We start from the raw sequence: 24,148 nt of genomic DNA, 5'->3' as shown, positions 1-24,148 counted from the left end.
CTCCATTATTTAATTGATAATTTATCATGCCATTCCAGACAGAGACGAGTTCCCGTTCGTGCCACTGTTTGTTCCCTGTCACATAGTCAATTCCCCAATCCAATACACCAGTTGTACTCTTATTTTATGAACCATACCTTAGGGCCTAATTAATGCAATTAATCAAACTTTTACTTAGGCAGGCATATCTTCATTTCTCTGCCGACTGTCTGCTTGGACAGCTGGGTGTGTTGTCTGCATAGTATTCATCATTTTAAGCCATTACAATGCTCTGGAGCGCATTGAAGAGTACAGGGAGGGGAGGGGACCATTGGTGACTGAGCATTTCTGATCAGGTTTCAAATACAAACACCAAGGGCAGATCCTGCTCTGTCTGAAGCCAGGCTCCACGAGGGGAAAGTCCAACATCTCAGCACCAGGAATCTGGGGTAATGCAGAAGTTGGTCACAGAAGTGGCTTCATTAATGTTACTGAGGAATATCAGTGGGTTTGCAGGTCACTCGCCACAGCAAAAGAAAATGTAATGATAATTGGAGGCATTAGGCAGAAACATGATGGTGATTTTGTGACTAAAGGGCTCATGAAATGGAGTAAATTGACAAACTGGACAATTTCCTAAGAAACCATTTCACATCAGATAGCCCAAAAGATCACTCCCACAAGACCCAAGTAATGTTTCCTATAAAAACAAACAGCTTTGTGCTCTCTAATTATCTGTAAGAATCTAGAAAGTGACTAAAAGAAACCAAAACATTGTTATCCTCCAGCCCATCCTAAAAATAATAAATAGATGAAGCTGTGAGGATAATCTTTTAAAGTGTTTTGGAAATGAAGTGAACACTTGGCTGAGTTGTGACTCACTGATAACGGTGGACCTTGATGGAGTCGTGGCTATCCATAAACTATGTCCAGCCCTCAAGCTGGCGTCCAAAGATGATGGGACAAGGTTATCTGCCACATCTGTGAACACTTAAAAATGTGTCAGGACTCACCATTGTGTTGAGTGCTTATCAATCAGATTCTCTTGAAAGCACTGCCAGGAAATACTAACACCAGAGATCACAGACTTGGGGATATTTATAGTGTTTCCCCAAAACTGGCATCAATTCCACTGTCAAAACAAGAGTAAAAAGAGCTCTTTCCATAGCTGGCAAGTTGTAAGGGAGAACTTTAAAGAGCCAAGTAAAGCAGAGTCATAGCTAAAACCAGTCAAAGTGTGTCATGTCACCACAACATCTCCAGGATTGTGCCCTGTAACGTGGCAAAACTGACACTGGGACATTTAGTACAGAAGTGACAGCTCCAGGCCCAGGACATCTGCTGTGACAGCATCTGGACCCAGACTGGCAGTGTGGCACTTCTTGACACTTCAGTTTAAAACTAGAAAATTAAGACCCACTATCTGGGTATGGAAAGGGCCAAACTGGCGTCCACTGGTCATGAAAAAGCCACTGGTCTGTGCATTAATTTGTCGCTACATGGTTTTGTTCCTTGCAAAACAAGGTAGGCATGCAGAGTGTGTTTGACAACATCACTGCTGCCTCGATAAACCTAATGAGCCATTGATGGAAATCCTTCAAAGACTAAAAATACACCTCTCAGATTTTTCCCTGTAACACCACAATGGTCCCTGTGGGCTGGACCTGCTCTGTTTTTCACACACAGGAACATTCACCTGCTCCTGCAATAGAATTTGTGCTCAGCAAGCACTGCCTGTGTCCGTGTGCTCATGAACATCTCTGAAATACAAATGTTCGACAGACAGAACTGGGAGGAGAAGGAGAAGTGGAAGATCTGTAACAGACCACAGATTAAGAAGAGGTTCTTAAAACATCACTTTCCAGAGCTTTCAGAAGCAGTCCCAGATTTTAAAGGTGATTTTCCAACTCTCAGTCCATTGTGGTGAAATATCACTAAATGCAACCACAGTGTCCAGCACAAGAACCATCTGCAAACTTCCAGAGCCATGGTATGTGTGACACCAGGAATTTCTGGGATAAACTGCAAATATCTAGTTATGCCAGAGGGGTGGCTGAGGGACCTCCTGTTGTGTAGTTGTGGGACACAGATTAAAAAGCAGGAGCTGAAAGGTAAAGCCACACACACAAAGTTGTACCAAGTTCATGGGAAGCTGAAGTAATTACTGCTTGTATTCAGCATTAATAGACCTGCAATGACAAGCATTTAGCTAAGCCTAACTTGAAAAGATATACTGCTCTCTGGGAATTCAGTTTCTGCTCAGATTAAGCCCAACCTGTGTGACAGCAGTATGATATAATGATGATATCATACTACATCATTCTGAAGGAGCTTAAATCAGTCAGCACACAGGCTCTGTCCACGGCTGTGCCAGACTCCGTGTGACCACACACCCACAATGCTGTCAGAGCACTCTCAAACACCAGGATGGATAAAGACATTTTGGGGGATTTCAGCACTTTTCACTATGCAGGAAAAGCGTTGCTCTTCCCAGCAGTAATGGTAGATGTTCAGGCTGGTTTTGGACAAGGAAGTTTTATTGCTTAGAACAGACAGAGAGGAGCAACCACAATGAGATCTAGGCATTGGTGAGCCCAGTGCCTGGCATTTTAATAACAGGAGCTGGAGAGAAACACTCGATGTGTGCACAGCCCCATGCAGATGCCTTACAGGAAGAAGAGCAGAAGAAGACAACCAAGCTGGTCCCTTGTTGTGTTTGAGGCCACACCATTTCTGCCTCTTCCTGCTCTTGTCCTTCACCTCCCATCTTCAGCTGGACTTGAAACGTGGTGGAAACCAGTTGGTTTTCCCTAAAGATGACAAATCAGAAAGTTAAAGGTGAAATTCTCCCTGTAGTATTTTCACTGGTGGGCAAAGTGAGGTTTCAGGATAGTTCCAAGTTTGATAGGTACTTCCTTGAGGGCAGACATCCACTGTGACATGAGCACCAGGAGTCTTGGGAAGCAGATATTCCCTGCAGGGATGTACAGGGGTACGTGGGAGTCTCTGGAATAACCAACATCACCCAAATCATGAGGCAGAGGGGGAAATCTCCAGGAGTAGAGCTGGACTAAGAGATAGTTTTGACTTTTCCTTGCTACTGCCAGTAAAGGATCTTTTCATCTGCTTATTACCAGGCACACAGGAAACATCTACATAGCATGATTACATGATAGCAAAAGCCAAGCCCCACCTTGGGGAAGCCTTGCCATGGGTGCTGCTTACAAAGGAGGGGTGGGGATATTTCCAGATCATCTTTTCAGATGCTCTGAAAGAAATGAGCTTTCCTTACTGGAAACCACCTTGTGGAAGACTCAGGGAGCCACACGTCTGCCCAGCTTCCTCTCCCAGGGGGTTATAAGTCACCATCTGGCAAGAGAGGGGATGCCAAGGATGGCACACATTGGGGCCGGGGTTGGATCTCCACTCCAGTGCCGTGGGAGCTGAACTCCTCACCAAGGAGGCAGCACCACTGCTGGCGGCTCAGGGATGCAGGAGAGGCAGAGCTGCTGTGGCAGCACCCCTGGTGCTCCCCACAAAGCTGATCCCAGCCCTGCTCCTGCCATCTCATGCTGTCCCCCACCACGAGGGCTGCAGCAGCACTGGAGCTCAGACTGCTCCCAAAGGCCCTGGTGGTCTTTCCATCAGTTTGGCCAGCTCTGGCTCAGCCCCAGAGGGACCAGGTTTCCAATGACTCACAGCTCTGGACAGGGTGAGATCATAGGAAAAGTGGCCAACGTGGCCCTTTCCATGACAGAACACACTCAGGAAGGCGCCGGGCAGGACCTGGGTGCAGGCAGGGGCTGCCAAGGTGTCTCCAGGCTGGGCACGTGAAGGGAGCCAGGGGCTGCTGCTGCCTCTTGGCTCTGCTGCCTGCAGCTCCCCTGCAGCATGGAAATGGCTCCTTGGAGCGTGGAGGGAAAGCTGCATGCAGGGAAACAGGGAGGCATGAGCTGGGAGAGTGCTGGCAACGCTGCCCCGGCTGAGCTGGGAGCCCACGAGTGGCTGCCCTTGGGAAAGGTGATTTGAGATCGAGGGGATCCTGCCACACCACCCCAAACTCCTGATTCCCTGGTCAGGAATGAGTCCATTTCTTTCAGGGTGAAAGAGAAAGGCTCCTCTCGCCTGGCTGAGGGCAGCCATGGGAAGCATGGCACATCCCTGTCACAGCTTCCAAAGTGACAGCAGCATGTGCCAGAGGGGCCTGGGCTACCCCTGGCTGTTCCCTTGTGCCCCAAGTACTGACAGCAGAGTCACCACATCAGGCTGGGATTAAGTGCATGTTTTCAGCCCACGTTTCCAGGAAATTGATGCCTGACTGCCTCAGAGGGCTTTGGCCAAGGAGTGTCTTATTCTCTGAAGAGCAGAGCTCAGTGGCCAAGAAGAGGTTGTGTGCAGGAGCACACAGGATTTATGGACGAGCCTGGCCAGACTCCTCCCTATAGGACACCTCCCTGGTACCGCCGCTCCTCCTAAAACCTCGCTGTTATTTTCTATTTCTTCCCCTCTCATTTTGCCCACTACCCTCCCAGTCTGGGCTCCCAGACAGCCAGAGATGCCTGAGGAACACACAAAGCACAGCGCTGGTGGGATGGAGCTGCAGGAGCCGTGATCAGGAGGGAGCTGCAGGAACCATGAGCTCACCACTGCCTGGGGGCCAACACCCCGTGCCCAGATCCCCCCGTCCAGCAGCAGTGGCGAGGCTGCAGTGCGGGAACATCTGTGCTGCACAGCCACCAAGGGCTCAGCTCTCACTGGATCCCTCCGGCTGGCCGGGAATGACAATTTTGGCACTGCCCCACGGAGCTGGGTGGGTGCCAGGTGCTGGCCAGGGGGGCTGCAGGGTGGGGGTCACCCTCTCCCTGCAGAGCCAGCGGGGTCGGGCGCCTGGCCCCGAGGAAATTGCGTGCCAAGGACTGCGGAGGGCAGCCGCCAGCCGCTCCCATTAGCATTCCGCGGCACCGCCGCCGCGCAGGAGAAGGAGAAAAACCACCCTCGTAAACACAAGGAGAGGCGATAAAAGCACTTAGCGCAGGCTGGTGAGCGAGACAGAGGCACTTCGGCTCAGGTGGCTGGCTCCTGGTCGGGCTTTTGTAGTCGGGCTGCAGCTTTGCAGCGCGGCAGGTTCGCGCCCCATCGCTCGGCACGGCGGAGCCGCGGCTACGCCTGAGCGGCGCTGGCACAAGTTCCCCAAAGGTTAATTGATGCTGCAGTGCTGCAGCCACCCTGGAGACAGCTGCCTGCCAGCAGCATCGCCCTGTCAGCTTCTCCTCCCTCCTGCAGCATCTTTCCCCGAGGTGGATTTCCTCCCAGCGCTCCCACCCACGGGAGACAGCCGGCGGGGTCTGCATCTCCCCCCCGGGCTCTTGGACTCCGTGCTGGGATCTCTCCCAGGACCGAGAGCGCTGCCAGCAGCAGGAATCATCGTCCCCATGCCCCTCCTGCTCCTGTCCCCGCAGTCTGGCAGGCTCCGTGCCCCGCGTTCCTGGGCAGCAGGAGGGACACGGAGCCCCAAAGTCTGCATTAATGCTGTCCCCACCCCGCTGCCATGGTCTCCACTACCACATCCCCTGTCTCATGCCCCCCTTCAGGAGCACAGCCTGATGCTAAACCCCACAGCACATCCCCTGGTGATTCCAGTGGCTGCAGAGCACAACAGCAGCAGTATTTAACCCAAGGGAGGACAGAGGACGGCATTCAGTGTGCAGTTTTGGGGGTCAGCCCCCCTCTCTTCAGACCCCGTGTGTTCCCTGGGTACCCAGTGATGAGGGGGTGCAGAAATCCTGGGCTGTGTGTCGGGGCAGCCTCAGAAGAGAGGAGCAGGCTGTGCATTTCTACTTGAGCAGCTTGCTGGGGGCACAGCACAAGCCTCTGACAGGGAAGCCAACCATCCTCAGCGGCCATGGGACCAAACTGGGCAGCCCTGCCTGGGTTTGTACTGGAGCCACCATGTGGGAGGCCTCTCCTCAGCTGTATTTCTAAAATCTCACATGATGTCAGCTTGTTTCCCTGTCTGCAGGCTTTAAAATTGAAAAAGACCCATCTCTGAGATGTCATCCTTGCTCAGTCAATATTTTAATTGTCCTGGACTCTGCCGCCCTGTTTACCTCCTCAGAGCTGTAAAATAAATAGCACTGGCCTTTTCCCCTCAAATCAGAAGGATTTTCCTTTGTTCTTCCCTCAGGGACCAACAACCTTCACTTGTGAGGAGATATCTATGCTACAAAGTCCAGCAGTCCCCTCCCCACAGCAAACAAGGTCAAAATTCAAAGCCCACCAGGATCTACGTGATCCTGACCATTTATACAAGCACAGCACCCTGGGTGAGGGTGGTGTGACAGCACTGCCCCTCCTCAGGGCTGTCCCCATGTCCAGGGGCTCACAGCCTCACCCCCAGACAAGGGCCAGGCAGAAGATGAGCCATGATCTGTGGCAGCCTAAAGCAAAACACTGTTCAGCAGAAGCACCCCAAAAATATGATGGAAAACTATCTTTTGCATCACTGGGGACCAAAACCAGAACTGAGGAATGAAGACACAGGTGCACAGCCACAGCCATCACTGCCCGTGACCCAGCTGTGCCCCTCCTCTGGAGAGCTGCCAGGCATGCTGGCATCTGCAGGGGTGGCTGTGGCCATGCCCAAGGGGGCTGTGGGGTGCAGGGGTTCAGTTTGGGGTCCCAGGCACAAGACTTGAAGGGGAGTCTCCCTCAGCTTTCGCATCCATGAGATGACAGGTACAGAGCATGGCACATCCTGGTGGCACACAGGGCTCTCCAGTGGGCCAGCAAAGATGCATCCCTGGCTGGACAGGCAGATTCCAGCACAGGAACTCCCTGGGGAGGGTGCTGAGGTGCCAGTGTCCCCATTCTGTGCCAGCCTCCTCTCAAGCACAGATCCTGCTCGCCCTCCCTCTGCCCTGCTCTGCCCAGGCTCTGCAGCAGAGCAGTGCTGGGACAGCCCAGCAGCCCTGGCCAACTGGGATCAGAAACCCTGCAAAGGAGGCTTTGTAAACTACACAAACACCAGCCAAGGAGCCAGTTTCTTTCTTCTCCTTTGTACTCTCAGTGCAATCTGGCAGGGAGCGGTGCGTGCATGGACTGAGGGCTGCAGCTGGCACTGGGAGAACTTGGTCTCCTGCAGCTCCGGGGCAGGACAATGCAGCAAGTGAACAGAACACACAAATGTTCTGCAGCAAGCAGGCCCAAGCCATTTGCTAGGGGAGAACAGCAGTGAGCAACTGGAAAAATTACAATTCTCCCGTAGAACTGAGCCCAGCCTCGCCTCCCTCAAGCCACTGGATAAGTCCAGGGACGTGTTTCAGGTTTCCTGGCAGTGTGAGCCTCTCACAGGTCTGGCACTGGCAAGATAACTGAAAACTGGGACAACTTCAGCTTGGGGAGCCCTGAGTTTCCTTGAGAGGGTGTCCAGTCCCTGAAACCAGAGATCTCCCTGCTACAGGAGATCCCAGGTGACATCCCAGATATTCCTGTTCCTATCGTGGAAAAAGCACCCCCAGAACCTAGGAGATTCTGGGTGGGAGAAATCCCCACTTCTTGGCCCTAACACTGTTTAACTGCGTGCTGGGGGGTGGCTGCCCTTGGCTCCAGCACCTCCAAAGCACTGGAACTCAGCCCCAAGAGATCTCCTGCCAGCTGCCCAGGTCAGGCACTGCTGCAGGTCTTGTTCCTGCCTGGGCTTTCAGAGGTGCTGACTGACACCATGGCTGAGCAGCACAGGCCTGTGAAACAGGTCAGAAGAGTCTGATCCATTTTAAAAGTGGAAATCAGAACCACGGGGTGGTTCCTTGGTTATGATCAGAGTTTTCATTCACAAAAGAACTGGAGCAGTGATGAGTGCTTTTGAAAAATCCCAGCCCTCTCAAAGGTCACATTTGGTCTAGAATAGACCCCAGACCTTCAGGCTGCTCATTCAACATTTCAGCCACAAACCTCCCATTCCTTTAGGTAATGGGAAGTGATGCTCACTCCTCACTATCCTTTGAACAGTGTTGCTGTCCCAATGGGAGTCAAAGAATTGGTATTTCCTATTGCATGGGATCTCCTGGAAGGGGATATTTTTATCATAGATGATATTATTTATTTCTTGGCTTCAATCTACAGACCCTCCCTGACCCATCCCAGGTCAATGGAAGGAACCCCTTTGTGCAGGAGAAGACATCAGAGCCTTCCATGCACTGTGAGGAACCTACCCAGGGAACACAAGGATTATCACATTGTGTCAGGGAAAATTGTCAATGCAAGTGACCAGGAAAAACCCACAAATGAGGCAGTCTCTTATGGCCATGGGAAGGAGCTGAGGGTTACAGTCATTGGGAAGAGGACTGAACACACAGGACAGGTTCTGGGAAGCACTGAGTACCCAGACTGGCTCCTAAACTGCATCCTGGGTTTTGAGTCTATATCCAAGAAATAGGATCTTGTATTAGTCATAATAAAATTGATTGACCCAATAGACCCAAGGTTGCTGATGTCTTTCCTTCCCATAAAAAAAAAATCTTTTAGGAACCTATATATTATTTGATGCTTCAGTTTAAAACAGAAAGGACACAGTTCAGACACTAATGAAGGGTTGTCTTTAGTGATGCTCCTTAGCCTGTATTAAGTGAAAAAAATTACACTTATTTGCTATGTAAACTCTTCTATAGATGCTCTTCAGATGCTCTGCAGCTGCAGAAGAGCCCCACTGCCTTGTGACAGTCTTTTAGGACTACAAGAAGAAATTAAATCCTGCTTTGTATTGGGGTAACATGAGAGACCAGAATATGATGCTACAAATCATATGTGACTCAGGGCAATGTGACTGGCTCTCCACCAGGCAGAAATGGTCTCAAAGATGTGGCTCAAAGCCATCCTTCCACAGAGAAGGTAAGTTCACCTCCTTGAGGATCTGATTCCCAATTGCCTGTTTTGTCTCAAAAAGCTCTTGGAAAGAAGAGTAGTAGAAATAGTAAAAATAGTAGAAAGTAGTATAATCCCTTTCTTGTGGTTTTTGTTCTGGCTACACACTAAAAGGAATATACTGCTGGGAGGGAGGGAAAAGAAGAGTTGGAGGTTGCCTTTAATGTTTCTTGGGCCAGTGAGAAGAACAGTGGTGAGGATTTCCTGCAGATATTGGGGTATGAGCTCAGACTCTGTTTCAGAGTTGTTTCCAAGCTGTCAGGCTGGGAAGATGAGACAGGGATGCTGGGAGCTGGCTGTGGAAGCTGCATTTCCCACATAGTGACACATCCAACACAGACCCCACAGCACACCTGGTCTGCTGCCCAGGTGCCTCCATTAAGTTTCTTCTTGAAGAGGAGGAGAGCAGCAAATGTAGCAGCAGATCAGAGATGGAAGGGGAAAGGCAGCAGCCGGGTCCCTTCTTTGTAATTTTAGGGTAGATTTGGGCTTTGCCTTAACTTGGAGCAGCTGAACCAGAATGAGAAGAAGGAACATTCCCACTTGCCCAAAAGGAATTAAAATTTTGCTGAAATGAGGCAAAATCTTTGGTGAATTAGATGCAGTAACAGGGTGTGGGGAGATCCTCCTGGTCAGAGAGGACATCACTCCTTCACCACTCTTTTGACAGATCTCTTGAAACTGCTTTGCAGGTGTGGGAAGTAAAGATTGTGTTCAACTGGGTGATGTCTGATGGTCTGTGGAGGGAAAGGCTAAAGTGGAAGTGCAAGATGGAGAGCACTTCTCCCCACTGCTGCCAGAAAACTTATCCTTGCTTCCTGCACACTCCCAGCCCTCTGTCCCCTCTGCTCCTTGTCTTGTTCTTCACTTCCCAACTTAATTCCTTGCAGCAGGGACCAAGCCCTGGACAGTTCAGGGCATTTCATGTCTAAGAGAGAGGCTGCTCTGTCTTAGAGCAGTGGTGAGGAAGAGGATGAGCAGCTGGACAGCCATGTATGGAAATATCAGAAAAGATCACTTGAGGAAGTCCAGAGGAAATTAAATTCTCTTCTACTGATGGCAACAGACCAGAGATGTGGACACATGTCATGGTTACAGGACAACCCATGCAGAGACCCCTGATCACAAGGACTTGGGACTGCAATTCCTCCCTAAAACAGAACAGCAAGCTAAGAGCCAGCTACTGGGCTCAAGCAACTTCTCTTTGTAAACTCCTTTGCCATGGTAGAAAAGAGACCTCAATTCTTTGAAGTGAGCACTGAAATTATTGCCAAGGACTCATGGCAAAAGATCGTGGGAAAAGACTTTCTATTGATTTTTTTTTTTAATTAGTTACTTAAAGCTTCCTCATCTTGGCCAAGGAAATGTAACCATTCACTACTGCCTGCTGTTCAGAATAGCTCCTGCACCCATTCATCATGTACTAGGAGATGTAAGCTCCTTGTTCTAGGGTTGTAGCTCCTTTGGGAAAGTTTTCAGTTAGGGCTAAGGCAGCTCTTCAGTTTTGGTTAGATTATATATATCTTTTTAAATGCTCTAAAATATCTTTGGATCTCAATCCCTAATGAGCAGTTGGGGCATTGGAGAAGCAGAGGTGAGAACCCTGCTGAAAGAACTGTGGGACAGATGTCCCTGCACATCAGGTCCCATCACAGTCTGCACCTGGCAGGGTTGCAAAGGAAAGTTCATTTCCTGAATTGCCTCTATTGCTTTTTCTGGGAGATTCTGGTAACTGTAGTTACCTACATGAGAGCCCAGAAGAGTCAGAAAAAGCAGCATCAGGATGATTTAGGAGATCTGCATTGTCAGCCAGCTGGAGTGCTTGGAAGTGCCCACCTCTACCAGCAAGATCCTAGGGCTGTTCAGGATTCCTGGGAGGGATTTTAGCATCACCAATTCCTGTATGTGAGCTGTAAGTCACCTCCAAGCTGCAGTGTGAGCTGTGGCCCCAGGAACAGTGGGGTCTGTTCCACTTCACCCTGGAAAAGGGTTTGTAGTGATCTTGATCAGCAAGGATCAGTGATGCTGATGGAGGAAATGTGAGAAACTGTTCTTCTGTACAGGGAGTATGAAGGGGGTTCATGGATAGGGACACACCAGCCTGGGAAAGTAATGGTGGAAGAAAGTGTGGATCCTGTGCCTGGCTCAGCCAGTCACCTTGGGGAAGTGACCTTGGCCTTATCTACACAGAGACAATCAGGAAAATGAATCTGAATTAACCTTTGCAAATTGGATTAGCTAAACTTCATTAAACTGTCTATGTGGACATTCCTGTTCAGAATTCAAGTAGCCTCCACTCATCCTGGTTTACCTCATGTCCACAATAAACGAGAAGAAAAGAAACTCAGCTTTTTTTGCTTTTTTTTCCCCCATTGTGAGTAGGACTGTCCACACGACTGTTCTAAGTGCAGTTTAACTAAACCACCGTAACATCCAACTTCAGACTAATGATCCCTGGTGGTCTCACATTTCTTTGTCTTCCTACCACGCTCTCTATTTGGACAAGGAACTCTGGAGTCTCTGGAAGAAGGAGCAGCTCTGATTGTATGCACAGACCATGCCTACTGCAGGATCAACACAACCTGTAGATGAAAGCAGCCTCAAGCTGTGCCAGGGAGGTTAAGTTGGACATCAGAAGGAATTTCTTCAGAGAAAGGGTTGTCAAGCATTAGGTTGTTGTCACCATCCCTGGGAGTGTTCAAGAAAGGATTGCACACTGGTCTAGCTGACAAAGTGGTTTTCAGCCACAGGTTGGACTCAGTAATCTCAGAGGTCTTTTCCAACCCGAATGATTTTGTGATTCTGTGACTCTGTGACTCTTTTACAGAAGTAGTACCAGTGCAACTGTAAAGTTTTTGACCTGGGTAGGAGAATGTCTATCAGGGATGAGTTGGTTTGAACCCAGCAAAGCAAAGGTCACATCACACCTGATGGACCTGACTACCTAGATAGGTAAGAAAACTGGCTGTGAGAATACAGGGTGAAAATGAAGGAATATTGAGTGGTTTCTCTTGACTGTAGCAAAGCTTTCAATGCTTACTCTCCCTAGAGCCAGACTGGGGAGATGTGAGCTCAATAAATAGGAAAGAAGGAATCTGGAGGATGGGTTGGGCTGTTGCACTCCCAGGGTGATGATCAGCAGTACAGAGCTCACTTGGCAACTCATTGCTGCTGAGATCCTGGAGGGACTGGTTCTGATGGCCTGGATAATTGGGCACACCCTCAGGAAGTTTTCAGATGCCACCAAAGGAAGCAGTGGGGAGGGAAACACTTGACACCCAAGAGGCTGCAGCTGCTGCTCAGAGGGAGTGGAGAAATGGGCAGACAAGGGCAAGGTCCTGATGGAATAACCTCACAAGGGAACAGGACAGGCCAGGGGACAGCTGGGCTGGGAAGCAGCTCGGAAGGAAGCAGCTTTGTGGAAAGGGAGATGGGATTGCTGGCGAGTCAGGGATTGAAGAGGGGTCATTGCTGTGTCACAGCAGAGGTGAGCTGCACCCTCAGCTGTGTTAGCAAGGGGGCAGGCAGCACACCAAGGGAGTCAGAATCCTCTTTGTTTGGCCCTTCTGAGATTGTTTTGGAAATGCTGGGTCCAGTTTGGGGCTTCCTAGGACAAAACCAGCATTGACAGATTGGAGCAGGTCCAGCAGAGGCCACGAGTGGATGGTTGAGGTACAAGGAGAGGCTGGATTTGTTCATCCTGGAGGAGAGTAGGAGGAGGATCAAACTGCTTTCTGCAGCTCCCTGAAGGAAGGGATAGAAAAGACAGAACTCCTGGAGGTATAGAACCAGCCTGGGTTGTTCTGTGGTCTAAATCTGAGCTTTGAGACCCCAGAGTGCCAGGCAGTTCCTCAAAGGAAAGGGGTGCTTACACCATGATGCCAATCTACTTGAGGGTTTAAGGATGCTCTCTATCATCATGTTTGGGCACTGCTGGTGAGGGTTAGAGAAGTAGCTCCTCCATATTCCTATAAACTGGATTAGTGGAGTAGTAAACACAGAATAAAGTAATAACAAACATTTCTAGAGTGATTAATCTAACTGCTGATTGAGGAATCAGTCTGATCTCGCTTCACATGTAAAGGTGTGTTTGCCAAAGCTACTCCTTTGAACTTGCTCATACCTTTCCATCAGTGGTTCCACCTTTTCCTTTAGAACTCCAGTGAAGCCTGTGAGATGTGGCACTGAATTTATCCTTGCTCACCAGGCAGGAGTCTGAGGTTCAGAGAAGCCAAGCAACTTGTCTGCAGTCATGGTGAGTGCTGTGTTATGTAGCTCATCAAAACATTGAATGCACCTGCCTGGTGTTCCTGCCTCAGGTGCTTTTCCTCCTGCTTTTTAAACCTGGACATGGTCCACCCTCGCAGCCCAGCTGATGGATGGTAACTCATTAAGCAGGACTAATGCAAGTGGGTCTCAGCCCAGCAAACAATTCCCTAAGAACACACAGCCTCTCCTCTGTTCACACAGAGAAACTGCTTTTATTTCCCTGACTGTCCCTGAACCTCTGATTACTCCCAATTTGAAGTCCTTTCCTGGGGCACTTTCAATAGGATGGCTGGAAAAATCAGGCTTTTCCAATTTTTCTTTTTTTTTTTCAATTTAAGGAGATAATAATTATGGAGATCATTGTGTTGATGCTCCAGTAGACAATCAGAGAGGCTCAGCACCGAACTGCTGGCAGCAGGAGGACTGTGAATCGCTATCTGCTCCAGTCACCTGCCAGGAGTCCCCCACCCCTCCTCAAGCAGATCTGCTGATGGGGTGTTGTGTATTTTTTGTTGTTGTTGTTGATTGCTGACATAAAAGAAGCTGAAGCGACACCGTTTTAAGCTGAGTATCCAAGGCGACCTCATTAACATCTCTGCAGAGGAGCCCTTGAAAAAACATCAGTCACGGTGGTCCTGAGTGGAACAGAAACTGTTCTGTGTTTTCTTGATCAATTGCTTAAAATTCAAGGTCGGGGTGCAGAGCAGGGAGGGCTCCCCGCCAGTCACTGCGGGGTTGGGCTGAGGGTTTTTTTGGAAAATAGTGATGCTGTCGTACTGGAGAAAATCCATGCGCTCCCTCAGAGGAGCACTATTGGGAATAAATGCTGGAAGCTGTTCCACTTGAGCAGATGGCTGAAAAACTTTGGCTGAGAAATAAATTGAGTATGACGGTCTGAGGGCCAATCACAGATGGATGAAATTCTAGTGATGTCCCAAATGTCCTGAACATAGAAGGTTCTCTTCTTTCCCCTTTTGTGCTGAAAAACCATAGTAGGATTTTTAATACAGACTGAAAAAATGTTGATGGAGTGAGACACAGAGATAACGGTTTAATGTCTTCTGGATCAGCAGCACGTTTAGGGGAGCCCTGAGGTTCTGCCACCTCCAGGTCAGTGGTGGAGGAAAGTGCTGATGGTGCAGGGACCACGATGGAAGGGCTGGGAAATGCCCCTGTGCTCCTTCAGACACAGCCTGGCATCCACGTGCAACACCAGAGGTTCAAATACTCCTGCTGAATTCAAGCTGTGCAAAACCCAAAAGCAATTCTTTTTTCTTCAGGGTCTTTCAACCCAGCCTCAGGATAGACTGGAAAACTGGTGTTAAATGGAGAAGTCACCAGGAACTCCTTCCCTTGGTTTGAGGCCATCTCCATAAACCCAGGCGTGTAACCTTAACCACTCTCCTTCCAGTACAGCACAAAAAAAGGAGCTGTGAGCCCCGGGTTTCAAATCACGAGCTCTGGGATCCAGCCCAGTGCAGATCCCAGCCTTAAACTCATCTCTGCTCAGGCTCTGAAGGGAGATGAGCCACATTTCAAGTGGCACATGTCTTGCATGTCCTGAAAACACCCTGAGCCCAGATCCTCCCTTCCCAACTCCTCAATTGACAGGATGCCATGAGAGCTGGTGAGGCATCAGCTGGGAGTTAGGTTAGTGCAGCCTGGCAGTCAGCAGCACCCGAGCCCAGTGTGATTCCACAGGGACCCAGTCCTCTGTGGTGTGACACCAGGGGACAGAGCAATCCTGTGCTTGTTCTAGCAGACAGATGAGGCCACATGCACCCTCTTTTCCTTTCCTTGAACAGCTCCTTCCAGTCCATTATTTCTCGTGATGGGACAAGCTCATGCCCGTGCAGGCTGCTATAACCCAGTCCCCAACACTGAATCTCATGGGGCAACGTCAGCAGCTTCCAACAGAAAAATCTTCTGTGGTCAAGTGACCAGCTGGAACGATTATGTGGGATTTCATCATTGCTTCAACCATACAGGACACCATAACCCCACAGAGATGCAAAAAGGGTCTGTGCTGCCTCTGTGTGGAACCTTGGTGATGTGTGGCCAGGTCAGTGGCAGCTGTGACATGTGAGACCACACGGTGAGGAATTGTCAGGACTCCCTGAAAGCTGCAGGAGAGGTGGACAGGGTTACAGTGTTTCCTGGCAGCCCTGTCTGAGAGCTCTGCCTGTGGGACTGGGACAGATATTAAAGGCTGGACTGAGCCTGCATCTGCAGTGCCCAGCAAAGGCTTTATCAAATGAGCTTATCAGCAATGCTGCTTATTCCTCTCAGCCAGAGGCTGGTGTGTGCTGTATTAACCACCCTCAGCCCTTTGTGGCAGATGCCTCTTTAAAACCCATGGTTTGAAAACAGTCTTTGCATCTCAGGGATGTATTTGGGGGTTTTAACAAACACTCATATAAAACTGTGTGGATTCAGTAACAGAGACAAAAAAATAAGAATGTGAAAAATTCCAGAAGGAAGAGGATGTGAAGCCTGGGCTGTCAGTGCAGAGAGCAGGACCCCCCACACCCCTGTGACTTGAGGCCAACTCACTCCAATTTATGTTTACAGGCTGAGCCTGGCACTCAGGGTGTCCTGCTTGGTGCCACACCAAGCTGGCAGAGGAATTTTAAATTCTGGATAAGGCTCCTCACAGAAGACAGAGAAGGTTGAACCTTGGGCTGGGCCCTGCTTTTGCACTCTGGTTGAGCAGGAAGGGAGAGTCCAGGTGTGGAGATGCTTCTGCCATCTTCTCCAAGGGCACAGGTGTAGCTCCCACAGGACATGGCCAGTGCAAGCAGGGAGGAGGGGTGGGAGACATACACACCAAGCCTGGTGTTTTACTCCCTGTCTCATAGCACATGGCAAGGGCCACTCTCTATCTCCAGCCAAAATCTGGTAAATGATGTCACGGCTGTGGGGTCACACGGTGGACCAAAGGCTCAGCACCTGTCCCCAGCACTGACCAATACACAGGACAGTGTGACCATGGTCAAACACTTCCCCATGACATCCTTCCAGTCTGCAATAGATTGTGCTTTAGAGACTTCCTGACCCAGAATTAAAGTCCTTGTATTTAGTCATCCTCAATTCCTCAATGGATTTCTTTTCCATGACCTTGTTTGCGAGTTTGCACCCCCCAGTAAAGTCAGAAATTCAAGTGTTTCATTACAAGCATTTTCTTTACCATTTCCTGATTAATCATCCCTGCCACTGTGGTCATTACAGCGGCTCCTGGAGACCCAGCAGCCACAGGGCTCATTGGCCAGGCAGCAGCAGAGCTCACAGCCCTCACTGGGGAGGCTTCCCACGGAGAAACTGAGCAGAACCAGCTCTGGGATGGGGCAAAATCACTGCCCCAGCACCAGGGCACGGGGGGATCCAGCGAGGAGGGCACAGAGCAGCAGGGCACCAGAGGGGGTGGGGAGGACATTTGGGAAAGCCAGACAAGGGGAATAGAGAGCTGAAGCTGGAGATGCAGGTGGATTAAATAGTTAATCTGCATTATAAACAGCACAGGTGAGAGTCTGCTACTGAATCTCTTAATCCAGTTATTACCATTCAATGTGGTCATTTCCTGCCGTTCTGATGCACCACTCATCCTCCAGCAAAAACAACAGTAGCATCAACAAAAAGAGACACAAAAGAAGTTTTTGTGTGTTTGTGCAGTTTGACATTTCTCTCCTGTAAAAACTCTTCTAAGGGGGAACATCTTTGGGAAGAGCAGGGCTGTATCACCCATGTGTTGATGACACAGTTAACATTCCTGAGTAACTCAGAAGTGACGAGGTTGATACTTAGAGGCAAATCTTCTGGGGTCCTGTCAGTCCAGGAGGGCAAGACAGAGCAGATGTGACCTCATGAGAATTTATCAGATGCAGATACAGGTGTTTGAGTGGTGGTGCTTTACCCTGCAACCCACACAGGGGCCAGAAAACAAGGGACTCAGCACAGGGGGAAATAAGAGGGAATGGGTGGGAGGACGGAGGAAACACTTTGAAAGGATGAGGGAAAAGAGACCTGGACCTCCTCACAAGCAATTTGTGACTCAAAAAGTGGAGGCAAAGCTCCTGGGCTGTGCATCCCCAGCTGCTGATGCATCTCCCCATCCTTAGGCTGACATTCCTGGAGTGGGAAGTGCCAGCACTGCCATGGCAGGTGGTGTCCCACGTGCCTTGTCACAGCGACATGGCAGAGTTACAGTGACAGTGGCTGTGGGACAACTGACCCAAGTGTGACCTAGCACGTCTGAAAGGCAGCAATGGGAGAACCCAGTGCCTTCCCCAGGGCCATGTGAAAATCAAATGAAGCCTCTCAGTGTTGGAGAGGGGCTGTTGGCTTGGGAACGTGAATCTATCTGACACAAAAAGCCCCGAGTCCCTGCTCTGTCTCAAGCTCACGGAGCCATAGGTACCTGTGTGGAAAGTGCTGCCCTTGATTTCCCATCCAAGTGCTTTATGTCTCAGTTACATGCCACTGAACATGCTAAGACCCTCATTTCAGAAGAGAGCAAAGCAAGGATGTGGTGATCCTGGAATTTCAACCAGTTCTGGAGGTGTGTTTGAAGGCAGCAAAATTGTCTTCTAGCCCAACACAGAGAGAGGGACTTGAGATCCAAGATGGAGCAGAGCAGATCCATCCAACAAGCTGAATTCAAACATCACATTTCAGGAAAAAGGACTGGATTCAGCCACGTTTTCAAGAACCACCTGGGATTTCAGCAGGCAGGTTGATTAAATGAGATGGAACTTTCTCCAGCTGCATGGAATCATTTGAGAAGCTGCCCCACGAGTGCACAGGACAGAGAGGTGGCAGGGGTAGTGAGTCCTGTGATCCTCAGAGCACTGGAAAGGGTCTATGGTCTCCCTGGATCCTTCTCTTCTCCAGGTGAACACCCCCAGCTCTCCCAGCCTGGCTGCAGAGCAGAAGGGCTCCAGCCCTGGGAGCATCTCTGTGGCCTCCTCTGCCCCTACTCCTGCTGGTCCTTCTTGTGCTGTGACCTAGATGCAGTCTGAAGATTTCCCCTAGGAGGAAAAATGATGTAGAAGAGAATATTGTGCTAAAGCAGTTTTGGTCCCATTCCTTTTTTGCCTGATTGGAAAATTGTGTTCTCTAAAAAAAAAAAAAAAAAAAAAAGCCCAACAAAAAACCCTGACAAAATCAACAACAAACCATAATTAATTGGAGGCATTTTCTCCATCCTGCATGGATGATTTGTGATTTAGCAGCAGCCACAACTTCTTTTACCTCTACTTAGCAGCAGCCGTGGCTTTATGAGCCCTGCAGAGATTGCACAGTCCTGGAGGGACTCGAACCTTCTGCCTCCAGGAAGAGTGTTGAAAGCCCAGACTTCAGAAGAGATCTCTGGCTTCTCTCTGTCAGATATCTGCCTTTGTTTGTAGGATTGGGAAGGGTGTTTTCTTCCTGAAGACCAAGGGATGCTGTCTGGGTGTGACTTTTTGGGTGACTCTCTGAAACAGAAGTTACCAGAGGTGCAGAACAAAGAAAAGAGAAAGTGACTCCCAGAAATGGAGCCCAAGCCAGCCTGATTCCTTTAGAGAAAAGCACCAGCACCATCAGCAAACACTTGATGTTGGCATTGCTGCCTGGAGCCCCCAGGCTGTGTCACTGCAGCAGAGCTCCAGCAGCAGAGCAATCCATCTCCTCCCTTTGCTGGCCTCGGCACAGCCAGGGATCCCTGGCCATTTTTCCAGTACCTGCAGGCTCAGGAACCACTGCTCTGGGTGGTGGTGCTGTGGCTGGTGCTGAAGGAAGGGATGCTCCACGCTGGGCAGCACTCACCTCTCCCCTCCTGCTGCTGTGCAGCGTAAAGGAACCACCCAAACCACGAGAATCAACCCCAGCACCCACCAGGCTTTTGCTAATCAGCTCAAAGTATGCAAATTGTTGAAAAAGTGGGCTTGGAGAGACCCCTCCAGCACAGGAGGGGAGCGAAGGGACAACACTGCCCCAGGCTGCTTTCAAGCCCCAGAGGACTCGATGACTCCAGCTGAGGCTGAAGATGCTAAAATGTCACAAACTACTGGGGAGGGTCAGGATCTGGTGACAAAACTTCTGGGACCAGTCCAGTGAGTGGATGGTGCTCAGAGGAAGAGACCAGGAAGGGGCAATGTGGGACTGCAGCAATTCTTGCCTCACCAATTAGGGAGAAATTCTTCCCTGTGAGGGTGGGCAGGCCCTGGTACAGGGTGCCCAGAGAAGCTGTGGCTGCCCCTGGATCCCTGGAAGTGTCCAAGGCCAGGCTGGATGGGGCTTGGAGCACCCTGGGATAGTGGAAGGTGTCCCTGCCCATGGCAGAGGGTGGAATTGAAGGAGCTTTAAGATCCTTCCAGCCCAACCCATTCTGGGATTCCATGCTCCTGAGGAAGAAGCAAACATGGACAGCCCATGGCAAACAGCACTAAAACCCCCAGTTAAGGTCCCAAATGAGCTTCATCACAACGACATTCCTCCAGCCAGGGTCGGATTAGCATGTTTAAACTCTCCTTGCAAATCACTTCTAATCAGCAGCTAATTTTTTTGCAGAGCCCAGGCATGCAGGTTGCTCTGGAGGGCTGGATCTGCCTGTAGAAATGTGCAGTCACCTGACTGGGCCTCATCATCTTCACAGGCTGTTTTGTAAACAGTCATTATAAATAATAAATCAACAGCATGCTAATGAAATGAGCTCTTTTTAGGATGCTTTAGAGAAGCCTCTAATTTAATATAGAAGAAACTCTAATCTGCTCTGCCAAGTTACAAAGAGGATTAAACTATCTTCCAATAATGGTGAAATGTTCAGGCTCTATATTTCTAGCACAGGACTGAGGGGAAGCATTCAGAGGCAGGGAGGTGAGGTCAGTTCCCCAATCCTGTTGCTTTTGAAGGAGAACTGTTGTACCATGGTGCCTGGAAAACCTATTAAATCACAGATCCCACGTCCATGAAAATCAAACTCTGCTATCAGATTGGTGGGCACTGCCTTCATCCTTCAATGGATTTAAATAAATCTTTCTAAGTCAATGCTGCCATGAGCTGGTCATGGACAAGTGGTGTTTAAATATGTAGGAAGGAATTTGTTGCTCCACTGTGTTTTCATGCAAAGGAAGGACTTGGGGATAGCAAGGAACCAAGAGACACTGAGGTCAGGATTGGGGGGGACTGGGAACAAGCAAAATTAGTTGAATGAGTTTGCAATAAGATTTTGGGCCTATTTAAGTGTGTACAGAACAGAGCACGGGTCTGAGAGCCTCATCTTGCCTTTAGAGTCTGTCCTGAGAACCAGAAGCTGGTTGAAATTACAGCAAAGACCCAGACACACAAACACAACCCTACAGGGATAAAGCAAGTCCTCAGAAGAAAGGGAAATAGAAGAAATGAGTGAACATGGAAAGCTGGCTGGGAGAAGGTTGTGTGAGAAGCTCTGGGGTTTTTCTCAGTGGGGCACATGGAATTGAGAGAATTGAGATGGACTGTTGTGTACTATTCCACTGGTTCTTATGTGGGGAACCACATGAAATAGCCTTTCTTTAAAAGCCATTCATGGATTGATGAAAATTTCTGCCAGCATTTCTCCAATTGTGTGAACTCTACAATTCTCCAACCCATCCTGGAGCTGAGATCCTGAGTGCCTGAGCTGGGGAACTGCGAGAAGGGAAAGCCTGGGACATGCAGGAGGGTTGGGGAGTGAGGAGTAGGTTATTTCTAGCCCAGAGGGCACAGGAGGATCTGCAGAGCTCTGGGGACAAAGAACAAGAAATGTCCATCCAGACCCTTCACCAGCTCCATTGCTCTTCTCTGGACTCACTCCAGCACCTCAGTGTCTTTTCTGGGGGCAGGATCAGCTGGATGCAGAGCATCTGCCAGCAGCCCACCAGCAATGGGAGTTTTAGTCAATGATCAATTCCAAAGAGTCCAGCAGACACATTAGAGATGATGATATTCCACAGGAGAACACGGGATGCAGTACTGGACACCTGACCCCATGCACAGAAAGGGGAGATGCAGTTGGACAGGGAGGGGCTGCTCAGCCCAGAGCATCCTGTGCATTGTAGATGCCCATCACACCACCTGAATAAAGCAAACAGAAAGGCAGAACGCCTGGACAGCCCCAGAGCTGGTGCTGGATCAGAGCTCCCAAGCAGTGCTTCAGCTGCCAGCAGTGACCTGGGGTCAGAGCAGGGCTGGAAGGAGCAGCCAGCACTCAATGCCTGATTATTTTCTCTCATTTCCTATGCAAGTCTCTCATCATCAAGTCATCCCACAGTGACCCACAGCTGCACTGATATACGATGCTGTGCGTGCACTGGCATCCCACACCAGGGAGTGCAGCTGTGGATTTTATACTCCAGCCTTCCTAGGTGCTGCATAAAACACAAAATACAGCCAGCCCCTGTCTCAACAGAGCCTTCTGCAGAGACACCAAAATATGCTTCACCTTCATGCAAGGTTTTAATAGATAGAGTGCCTCTTGTCTATTCAGTAAGAAACTGTCTCTGCATGGATTCAATCAAGTAAAACAGCAATCTGTGTGCCTGGGAGTTTGAAATGGCTCCAGGTTACACTTTATTCCCTTATTTAAAGTTTTAAAAAGCAGGTTACTCCAGTGTAACAAAGACTTGCTGTGTCATATTTACACAAAGGCCGTATTCATAAACCATGGAATAGTTTGGGTGGGAAGGGACCTTAAAGATCATCTTGTTCCAACCCCCAACCATGGGCAGGGACACCTTTCACTATGCCAGGTTTCTCCAAGCTCTGTCCAACCTGGCCTTGGACACATCCAGGGATGGGGCATCCCCAGCCTCTCTGGATAACCTGTGCCAGGGCCTCATCACCCTCACAGGAAAGAATTTCTTTCTAATATTTATTCTAAACCCACTCTCTCTCAGTGGGAAGCCATTTCTCCTTGTTCAGTCACTCCAGGCCCCTGTAAATGTTCTTTCCATCTTTCTTGCTGTTCTCCCTTTGGGTACCAGAAGCCACAATGAGGTCACCCCAAAGCTTTTCTTCTCCAGACTGAACAATCCCAGCTCTCCTGGCCTTTTCTCCCAGCAGAGCTGCTCCATCCCTCTGCTCATCCTGGTGCCTCCTCTGGACTTGCTCCAGCAGCTCCAGCTCCTCCCTGTGCTGGACCCCACAGCTGGATACTGGCTTTTGTCTGTGCTGGGAATTCTTGGTAAAATCGGGCTGGGTTTGGCCATGGAAACTGCACCCTGACCTGAAGGAGGACTAATGCACCTTGTACCATGCCCTGAAGATAATTTGCTTGAAATTCATGGAGAACAAAGCAGAGTGCCCTGATGAAGTCAGATACCTGCCCAAAGTCGCATTGCTACAGCCCTTGTCAGCCAGAATCTCTCATCCTGCACTGCACACCTGATGCCCTCTGGGAGACAGGGAATAACCACAGCAGGCAGGGCTGGAGGAGGCAGGAGTGATGGCCACAAGCCAGCAAGGAGGCATTGCAGCACAGGAATTCTCAGGAGCCACCCGGCAGAGTGGCAAAGTCCATGTCCTGCAGAGGTGTCTGCTGTGGCCTGGCACCAGAAGCTCCCCAGGCAAGGGAGGTGGAAGCTGTCCTGAGCTGTGCAGTGTGGCCAGGCCTCAAAGGAGCTGCCACACACCCTGCCAGCTGCCCTTTGCCTCCTGACCACGGGCACAGCCACCAGGCAGCTCAGACTGGGAGCGGCTGCAGCTCTGGAGCTCTGTGCCCATGGGGGGAAAGTGGTGGATCCACAGCTGGAAATGGAGCATCCCTGTCCCGTGGGAGGCCGAGCAGCAGCCTCCCCAAGCTGGCCACAAACCCCAGCAGGAGGCCACTGTGCTGTGAAGCAGCAGCTCCCATGGCCACATTTGCACAGGCTGTTCTCTGAAGAGTCTCTTCAAAGCTGACGCAGCCCCTGGGGCTCCCTTGGCTGGCTAACACTGACGCATGAGTCACTGAAAATTACTTTTCAGTGCTCAAGCCCACAGGCTCGAGGGCAGGGAAGAGTTATGGTGACCCAGCCACCTAAAACCCTGTCCTGGAGCCGCTGTTCTGTCTGTGAATGACTGAATGAAGAGCCCTGAGCTTACAAGAGGAGCAAAAACCCAAACAGAACGCTGCCTCTCAGGTCCATTCCGTTCTTCCCCCTCTGTTCCAGACCTCTGCTGTCCCCAGCTCAGGCAGCAAAGTTGTCATGTAACTTTGACATTTGCTGTAAGAATAAAGCCAGCAGCACCAAGCTGGCTGTCTGTGCTGCCCCACTGCCTGTGTGTTTTGGGTACCTCTCACAGGAACACTTTAAAGGATGCTCGCAGCATCCAACTGTCTCCACGTTCAAAGAAAGGGAAGTTATGATGTTAGCACTGCTATGACCTTCAGAGAAAGGGACTAATTATTCCCAAGCAGGCAGCTTAGTGCTGGGCAGCTGCTAATGAACATTGATAGGGAATGAAATGCATCCAGATGCAAATTGCAGCACTGCCTTAGGAGGTTTATGAAGGAGATGATCCTGTGCTGGCTGCAGCTCCATGGTTTTGCTGTGGATGAACCTTTCAAGATTCCTATCCACATCGATGCCCCTTTTTGTCCCCTTCCCCACCTCCTCCAAAGCTGACCACAAACCGAGTGACCATGGCCATTACCAGGAGCAGAGCTGTGTGCTGGAGGCTCCAGTTCCCCTTGCAGGATCCAGGTGTTGGTGTCCAGGGACGCCTTGGCAGGTCAGGGGCTGAATCACCACCTGCAGCATCGACAGCAGCAACTGCCTTTTGTTTTGGGATGTGAGGGAAGGGAGCTGCAGGGCAGAGCCAAGCAAACTGGCAGCTGCTCCCCAGGAGGACAAACTGTCCAAAGTGCCACGCTGGATCCCCAGGAGCCCTCGGAAACAGTGGCATAAGTGCAGCAAAGGAAGGAAGGGCATCGTTCTGGGGAGAGGTGATGCTATGGGAAGCAGAAAGGTGGGACAGAGCAGCTGGAAGCAGCCTCTGAGCAGGT

General features: G+C 50.1%; 1 long non-coding RNA gene across 1 annotated transcript in view; it reads right to left on the bottom strand.

Annotated features, from left to right (window-relative positions):
* Positions 1–2,498: 2,498 nt before the first annotated feature.
* The window catches only part of LOC148222009 (uncharacterized), a 58,093-nt gene continuing 36,443 nt past the window's right edge, over positions 2,499–24,148 (bottom strand). Inside the window, exon 2 of the long non-coding RNA XR_015807035.1 lies at positions 2,499–2,789. This is a non-coding gene — a long non-coding RNA (uncharacterized LOC148222009). The remainder of the gene's footprint in view (positions 2,790–24,148) is intronic.

This window comes from Sturnus vulgaris, chromosome 15, assembly GCF_052056855.1.
Source record: "Sturnus vulgaris isolate bStuVul1 chromosome 15, bStuVul1.hap1, whole genome shotgun sequence".
In the NCBI taxonomy this organism is placed as follows: domain Eukaryota; kingdom Metazoa; phylum Chordata; class Aves; order Passeriformes; family Sturnidae; genus Sturnus; species Sturnus vulgaris.
Note: the sequence above shows the minus strand (reverse complement) of the source record. Positions and strands in the feature narration are given on the sequence as shown.